The 8,961-nt window shown below is 34.3% G+C and overlaps 1 long non-coding RNA gene across 1 annotated transcript; it reads right to left on the bottom strand.

The window, feature by feature from the left end:
* Window positions 1–7,696: 7,696 nt before the first annotated feature.
* LOC145794636 (uncharacterized) lies at window positions 7,697–8,358 on the bottom strand. Its single transcript, XR_014334565.1, has 3 exons — window positions 8,156–8,358; window positions 7,854–7,941; window positions 7,697–7,781 (listed from the first exon to the last, which is right to left on the bottom strand). It is a non-coding gene; the product is annotated as an uncharacterized LOC145794636 (long non-coding RNA).
* Between the last annotated feature and the right edge of the window lie 603 nt (window positions 8,359–8,961).

The raw sequence follows: 8,961 nt of genomic DNA, 5'->3' as shown, positions 1-8,961 counted from the left end.
GGCCTCAAGCCATGGCCGGTGAGGTGTGGGGATGGCCAACAAGCTATTCCCTGCCCTCAGAAACAACACAACAAGTGTTTGGTGCAAAACCAAGTACAAAACAGGCAAGTCGAGAGGTCTTTAGGTAAGGCGCGTGGCCGAGACCTCCGAGAACTCAGGACGAACACAAACATGGATGATCACCGAGTGTTCAAACGGTGACGTCCAAGTCTTGAGGACGGTAAAAAATGGGGTGTCTACAGTCGCTAAATAGTACTTTTGGCGACGCATTTATTTGTCGCTAGAACTACATAGCCTATCCAAATTTTAACCTTTTAGCGACAAATTAGAATTTTACAGCGACAAAATATATGATTTTTGGCTACCATTTTTGCTTGTCGCTAAATGTCTACATAAGGTGACAATTTATGATTTGGTCGCTAATACTTTTAGTGACAGGCCTTTGGCGACCAATTGTACACTTGTCGCTGATTCTTTTGGCGATGAAATTTGTATTTTTGGTGGGCAATTTTTTGGTCGCCAAATGTGCTTTTTGTTGTAGTGTTCCTTCTCTCTTTATTTCTCTCAAACCAAACCAAGGTTTTATATATCAGTGATAATTTTTTCACTAAATATGTCTCTGTTTTTTCATAAATAGCCAATGGTAAATTATCATTAAGTCTATCTTTGTTGATTTGTAACAGTGATGAGTAGATTTGCCTTCTGTAATTTTTTCATAAATAGCCAATGGTAAATTATCATTGAATCTATCTTTGATTCCTTGTATTGATAATAATAACTTCTTGGAAGGACTCCTTATCCCTCTCATTCATTCTTCTTCTCCTTTTTTCTTGTCGCTACTAAATCTGAGGGACGGTGGTGCTAGTGATGTATTGTAGATCAAAATTGACAATAAAACTATTGTTGAAGGTTGGAGCTAATGTCACCGGCAGTCCAAGATAGCAGCTATAGGGGTTGTTGGAGGTCGATGGTGGCTGTCGGCAGTCAAAAACGGTGACCATAGGTGATCGCTGGCAGTCGGAAGTGGTCGTCGGTGGCCGGAATTAGTCTTCGACAGCTAGAGGTGATCGTCGGTAGTTGTCAGTGATATGGTGCCAGAGCAGTGATCTTATAGGTGAGAGAGGGCATTTTGCGGATATTGATAGGCAAAAAAAATGAACATGACTTATAGATAAATAAATCCGGTCAATAAAACCCGTCTGCAAGTGCCCCAAAAAGAAATCTTCATCGTCAAAGGTGGAAAAAATATTTCTTTGACCCAATAGTAAAAGTTGATAAAAAAAAATATATATATGTATATATTAAAAGGTCCTCATTAGTGAAAGCTTTTAAAAGTTGTCAATTTTTTTTAATTGGTATGAGATTAATTGTCAATATAAAAATAATTAAATCAAACTAGATAATTATAATCCAATAAAGCATATCTACAGGTCCAACTATGACAAAAAAAATTACCTAGCCGCTTAACAATCACCAAACCTAATAAGCACACAATAAAAGAAGAAATAATAGGTATCAAATCCCTCTGTATAGAATAGAGGAGCGTGGTTTCCTTTATTTATTTTTTTGTGTTCATTTTAGGGGTTCTTTTGTTTGGTTAGCTCATGAAAAGGGGAAAGGAAAAAGAAAAAAGAAAAAAAGAAGAGAGTATTACACCTATTCCTAATTGTCTAAAGTGAATTTTGAAGCAACTTGAACATCCAATTTCTTTTCTACACTTTTGAGGAACTCTACAACTGCATTTGGTTGAAGCATTTGATAAGTGAAATGAAAAGGAAAAAGAAAATAAGAAGAAAATGAGTAAGAATTGATAGGATTTAAATTTCAAATTATGTTTGGTTTAGTTGAGAAATAGATAAAGAAAACCATGAGTGAATCTAAAAGATAAAAAATGGGATTGCATTTTTCTCTTACTTTCTTTTCGTCTGTGTATTTCATTGTAACCAAATAAAAAGTGAAATTATATTTTATTTTTCCTTTTCATTTCCCTCATCAAATTCTCCAACTAAACACAACCTACAAGTTACCAAGGACCATAAAAATGGATATATGCTAGGTGTGAGGGGTGTTTATTAGAAGTTCATTATCTAATGGATATATGCTAGGGGTGAGGGGTGTTTATTAAAAGTTCATTATCTAGTTTGAACATTAACAAAAGTCAATTTGTTAGAGGCTACTCAAACCTATTTGAGATTGAAGACTAAAATCTAATCAAAGCATTTTTTACAATTTTATTTATTTATTTATTTTTGTGTGTTATCATAATTTTATGAGGCCCTTTTTATATCCAATAAAAGAGGATGCTTGCTCCCCGTCGGATTTATTGAGAATCTAATGATGAAATGGAATTCTTATTTGATAATTTAATATTTAAATACTTTTATATATTTATTGAGAGATTTTTGGCTACTTTTTTTTTTATTTCAAGAATTATTTTAACTATATATATATATATATATATATTTTTGTGCTCTCCGTCACGAGCTAGACTTGAACCAACACTCCGGTATGAACAAAATCACACCAGGAAACTTCTTATTCAATCGTGACTTTTGTTTACTAGCCTATTCATCTGGCAGCACATCTTATTAGCAACTTCTTTGATGACAATCGGTTGTCGGTTTTTGTTCCTTTCGGTATAGTGAATATTAAAGGGGAAAGAAATATGGATCGTACTACAGGCCTCGAATATTGAGGGACAAATTTGCTTTCAATTTGTTTAACCGGTCGATCATCCGACCAGTCGTTCAGCAAAAGGACTGACAACCGCGGTAAATAAGTGTTTCATCACTACAAAAAATTTGATTTTTTGCGACGGTAAAATGCTGTCGCAAATACCCAAAACGCCGTCTCAAAAGGTTTTTTGCGACGGTAAGTGGCCTTTTGCGACGGCAAGTGGGGGGTCGCAACAGAGGGGGTTGCAAAAGGGCTTTAGCGACGGTATGACGCCGTCGCCTTTGGTTTGCGACGGCAAAGAAGCCTTTTGCGACGGAAAAATGTCGTCGCCATTAACGTGTGAAAATTTGAAATTTTTTTGAGACAGCACTGTTTTGCCGTCGCTAAAAGGGGTATTTGCGACGGCACAAGTACCGTCGCTAAAGGGTTATTTGAGACAGCACTTGGTGCCGTCGCTAAAGCACTATTGGCGACAGCAAATTACACCGTCACTAAAAGTCCTCATTTTCAACCAAATGCCCTATCTTTTGCGACGCATTACTGCCGTCGCAAAAAACCCCTATTTGAGAAGGTGAGGGGACTGCCCTCTCAAAAAATAAATAAATAAATATATGAAAATAACCTGTATTAAATAAAAAATAACTAAAAAAAAATCAATAATTACATAATAATATAAAAAGTCCAGTATAAAAATAATAATTCATCCATAATTAAAATATTCTTCCATTCATAACAATACATCAACAAAATTATCCAATACATAATGTTGTTCACAAACAAAAATTGTAATCAAAAACAAAAAATTTTTGATTACATAATGGCTTGTAATCAATAATTACATAATGGCTTGTAATCAAAAACAAAAATTTTCGTCATGCTTCTGCACTTCCCATTTGAAAAATAAATTCACAAAAGAGATCAAATACAAGTAAAGACGCTGACAGAATATAAATATTCAACAGCTCTCTCTGGGTTGTAAGCAGCACGAAGAGCTCGAACAACAGTATCCCTATCCCAAGTCCCTCCACCCATATCAAGAATTTGCCGGACCGCTCCATCAAGGTTACTTCCAGCAACCAAATTCGATGCTGCTTGACCATAGACATTAGACTCTGGTCTGGTTGAACACACATTATTGGATTAACAAAGGTAACCAGTATTGTCCAAATTAAATAAACAGACAAAAAAAAATCATGCTTTTCAGTCTTCACAAGTTAACCAAAGAAGAAAAATACTCACATGGCAGTAACTGTAGAGGTAGGAGCAGCAGCAGGTGCAGGTGCAGGTGCAAACGCAGGCGCAGATACAGGTACAATATATATATATATATATATCATATTTTTTCAGCCATACTAAAACAAAAGATGCTAAGATAAAACAAATCCATAAAAGATAAGATATAACAAGCATACATGAACCTAATCATGTATAAAAAAAATAATAAGTAATAGACATGCATGTGTAAACAAAACAGAGAACTTAGTGTTTCATGATTGGAGAATAACAAATGACACGCAAAAATATGCAATAGGTTTTGAATTTTTGTCAACATGACAATACTTGAATTTTTAAATCTGAAAAATAAACAATGTATCATTTTCTATGTTTTAATTTATCCATATCATAGCTTTTGTCAAGTAATCTGTAACATTCTTTTTTTGTTTTTTTGGTAAGTAAGCTTTTATTACCACCAAAAGAGAAAAGACATAACAAAGCTTAGACTTAACCAAGAGGAAACATTCAATCACTTGCCCAAGTTTTTCAATCTCTAAACAAGAGGATACAATGCAAGGTGTTTCTAATGTAAACAAATTAGTTCTCATGACATTATATATTAAACTTGAAGCCATCAACCAGAATTAACCAGAAAGCTTTGGCTCTGTGCAATCAAGACTGACAACCATGAGTTTAAAAAACGGCCACTACATTATGTAATAGCTGTTACATAAAGGGATTTTGGAGCTCCATAACAAAAAAAGTCAAAGCTGCACGCAACTGCAGATTACAAGCCATTACATCACTGTTATGGTACGATATTCAATTTTACCTCTGTTAGGACATTAAAAATGTTTAAAAGTAAAACTCTAAACTGAAAATCTCTTATTCTTCCTTAAACATTAACACTCAAATTATTCTTTTATTTTAAATTATTTTCCTCTTTTTAAATTCTTCATTGTCATATTCTTTAATTGAAAATCCTAATTTCATTAATCTATATTACTAACTTATTGATTTAAAATAAAAACTATGAATTTTAAATGGTAATCTACTAATTCAAAAAATTAAGAGTCATATACGTCATTTGTTTTACGTGTAAACTCATGAATCAATGAGGTAATACATATAGGATACCTTATATTAGCCACTAGTGTTGTCATATTACTTGTATTACCATTGTAACAACAAATATTGACTTACAATTACTATATTTTTATGAATTATCTAATCTATTCTACTAGCATTTCTAAATACTCTAGATAGTGCAATTCCCTACTAGACAAAATTCTCCACTTTTTAAGCCTTAAAACCAACCTAAAATTCAATAACATCTAGAAAACATGTTCTTAGGTGCACAACATTGATTAAAACCATTACAAACATTCAAATTTTGATAAATTGGATCATAACATACTTATCAATAAGTTTTTTGGTGTTAAAAATGCGCTTGAAAAAATCTCATGCGTTTAGTTTCTGATTCCCCTCACACATACCAGATAATCAGGTTCCTTGATGTGAGGGAATACACCACCACCTATAATCAGGTTCCTTGATGTGAGGGAATACACCACCACCTATAATTAGGTTCCTTGAAAAAATCACCTAGTTCGAATTATTAGTATTATTAGTAGTCCCTTTTTGATAAGTATTATTAGTAGTCCACTCTAATCGCAATTTAACAAAATTTAATACAATTCACATGTTTCTAGTGATTCGCATAATCTCATCATACCACTAGATCATCACATTCTTAAATGCTAGGCTAGCATACCAGCAGCAGTGGCACTAAGTGGGAGGGAAGTGCAAAGATGTAAACAAAAACATTGTTTTAACAGTCGGGATATTAAGAAACTCAGCTCCTCTTAAGATCAACCAAAAGCATCAGCTTACCAATGCTACATAGTAGTAAAAAATATTTGATTCCAGTATATACCACAAAGATAGCTATATAACGAGCTAATGATATTGACCTAAAGCAACTAGATAAAAAAAAAAACCTTAGTCTATTCCCTTTTGATAAGTATTATTAGTAGTCCACTCTAATCGCAATTTAACAAAATTTAATACAATTCACATGTTTCTAGTGATTCGCATAATCTTATCATACCACTAGATCATCACATTCTTAAATGCTAGGCTAGCATACCAGCAGCAGTGGCACTAAGAGGGAGGGAAGTGCAAAGATGTAAACAAAAACATTGTTTTAACAGTCGGGATATTAAGAAACTCAGCTCCTCTTAAGATCAACCAAAAGCATCAGCTTACCAATGCTACATAGTAGTAAAAAATATTTGATTCCAGTATATACCACAAAGATAGCTATATAACGAGCTAATGATATTGACCTAAAGCAACTAGATAAATTCATATACAGTTGGCTGTGTGGTTAGAATCTATAGCTGTGTTCTCTATTATGGAATTGAATAAATATGATCTTGATAAGGGGTTTCTCATGGTTCTATCTTATGATACACTAGAAGACTATAAAACTTGGTGTGGTAGACACACTAACAGAACATCCCCCTACATCTGACACGTGGATAATTTATCTACCGAAAAGGAAATGTGTTTAAATACAAGACGATTACATACTCATTTAACAACTGTATGAAGGTGCTAATCCCACTGCCCTCACCTGCGTGTGTTGTTCAAAAAGGCTGTTCAAAGCAACTTCTAAATTTATACAACAAATATTTCAGATTTGGTAGTCTGTATGGGGCTCATCTCCATGCAAACACAGTCGCTACACCTTTTAGTTATGCTGATTCAGACATATGCATTTATCACCCCAACCACGCCCACTTCTGGCATATGTTCACCAATTATAAGTTCCCCTGGTATGTGACTTCGCAATGACCTATTCAAATCAAACTATGATTAAGTGAAGTGTCATGACCATGTTAGATCAGTTCATAAATTCCAAACAACCAAATCAAACTACACCCAATTCTTAGACACTTGGTGCTAGGGTGGTAGAAGTGGCAACTGTTCAAATTTCCATCAACCAAATTTATCTGTTAAAAACATCTAAGCAGTATTTTAGCTTAGCTCACCATCTAATCCGCTGATATAAGTAACTATACTGTTAAAGCATGACAAACAGATAAAGCTACATCAAGCAGTTCTAAAACCCAAATTGGAATAAAAAAAATGACAAGTAATATATATTTCCCCAAGGTTCCAAAGTTAGTATAAGCCATTGGCATACTAACAAACACTTCCAACAGCAAGACCCCACTGTTTAAAATTCAAAAACCTAAAATAAAGAAACAAACATATATAATGACATTTGTTTTTTCCTCGAAACTCACCATCAAACTTTCCGAAAACTTTAGAACAACAAGCATTTTTCAATGATACACTATTCCTTACTGTTTTGCTTCACTAAACACACGCACAAACAATTATTCTTTTTTTCATTTTGAAGAAATCCAAAACAAAATAAAAGACCCCATGATTTTATTTCCATGTCATTTTATTTCCTACATTTATTTTTAAAAAATACAGTTCCTGGTAATGGAATCAAACATGCTATAAGAACCGAAAACCTTCAAATACAGAGCCAACAAAAAACTTGTTCACTTCCAATTAGCAAAAAAAGGGGGAGGGGGGGAGAAATGAAAATTTCACTCTTTCACCATCCTATATATAATCAAAAAGACTAAAATTTCCACAGTGAAAAGCACAATTTGAACGCAAATAGGATACGAACACAGAATCAAGCAAATGAATATAATAGAGACCAAAATTGAGAAGAAGACTTGCAGCGTGTAATTTAATTCCAAAACACACAAACAAACACACAGAACACAGATTCAGATCACACAGAACACAGATTCAGATCACAGATTCAGACCAAAACAAACACACAGAACACAGATTCAGATCTGTTGGTCCAACAAACACACAGAACACAGATTCAGATTCGATCGAGGCAAGAGAGAGAGATAGAAGCTTACCCGTGAGTAGATCGGTGCGATGAGAGAGTGAGACGATCGGTGTGATGCGATTCAGACCAAAACAAACACACAGAACACAGATTCAGATCTGTTGGTCCAACAAACACACAGAACACAGATTCAGATTCGATCGAGGCAAGAGAGAGAGACAGAAGCTTACCCGTGAGTAGATTGGTGCGATGAGAGAGTGAGACGATCGGTGTGATGCGATTCAGACCAAAACAAACACACAAAACACAGATTCAGATTCGATCGGGGCGAGAGAGAGAGAGAGACAAAGATTAAGAGAGATAGAGGCTTACCCGTGAGTAGATCGGTGCGATGAGAGAGTGAGACGATCGGTGCGATGAGATGAACAACGAGAGAGTGAGAGAGAGACAGTGATAAGATGAGAGTGATCGCCGATCGGTGCAAAACATGAAGATTAACAACGAAACGAGAGAGTGAGAGAGACAGTGATGAGATGAGATGAGACTGAGAGAGTGAGGTAGAGACAGCAGTTAGGGTTTTTTCTTTTGTTTGTCATAGATGAGGTGAGTGAGATGGTGAGAGATGGACGGTTAGATTTGAAAGCAGGGAACAAAAAAAAAAAATAGGAATAATATTAGATTTAAAATAATTTTTATAGTTGATGAATTTTTTTTTTATTTGGTAAAGTTAAAATTTTATTTGTTTTATATTTATTTTAATGAATAAAAAATTATTATTATTTTTTTATTTGGTAAAAGTAGGAATAATATTTTCCATTAAAATAAAGTTAATTTTTTGTGGTCAATGAAAAAGAGAGAAGATAAATGAGAGAAGAGATAAATGAATGAGAGACAGAGAGAGAGAGAGAAGACTGATGAATAAGAGAGAGAAAGAAAAGAGAGAGAAGAAGATGAAAAAATGGGTGAAAAGATATAGACAAAGAGAGAGACAGAGAGAGAGAAAAAAAAAAGAGCGAAAATAGATAAATAAGAGAGAGAGAGAGACAGAAAGAGATGAGCGAGAGAGCGAGAGAGAAAAAAATAAGAGAGAGAGAAAAGAGACAGAGAGAGAAGATATATGAAAGAGATAGAGAGAAAAGAGATGGACGAGAGACATAGAGAAAAAGAGAGAGATAGAC

This window comes from Camellia sinensis, chromosome 7 (genome assembly GCF_055761805.1).
Source record: "Camellia sinensis isolate YWXY chromosome 7, ASM5576180v1, whole genome shotgun sequence".
NCBI classification, from domain to species: Eukaryota; Viridiplantae; Streptophyta; class Magnoliopsida; order Ericales; family Theaceae; genus Camellia; species Camellia sinensis.
The sequence above is the reverse complement of the archived record's forward strand: the minus strand, read 5'-3'. Positions and strand labels throughout refer to the sequence as shown.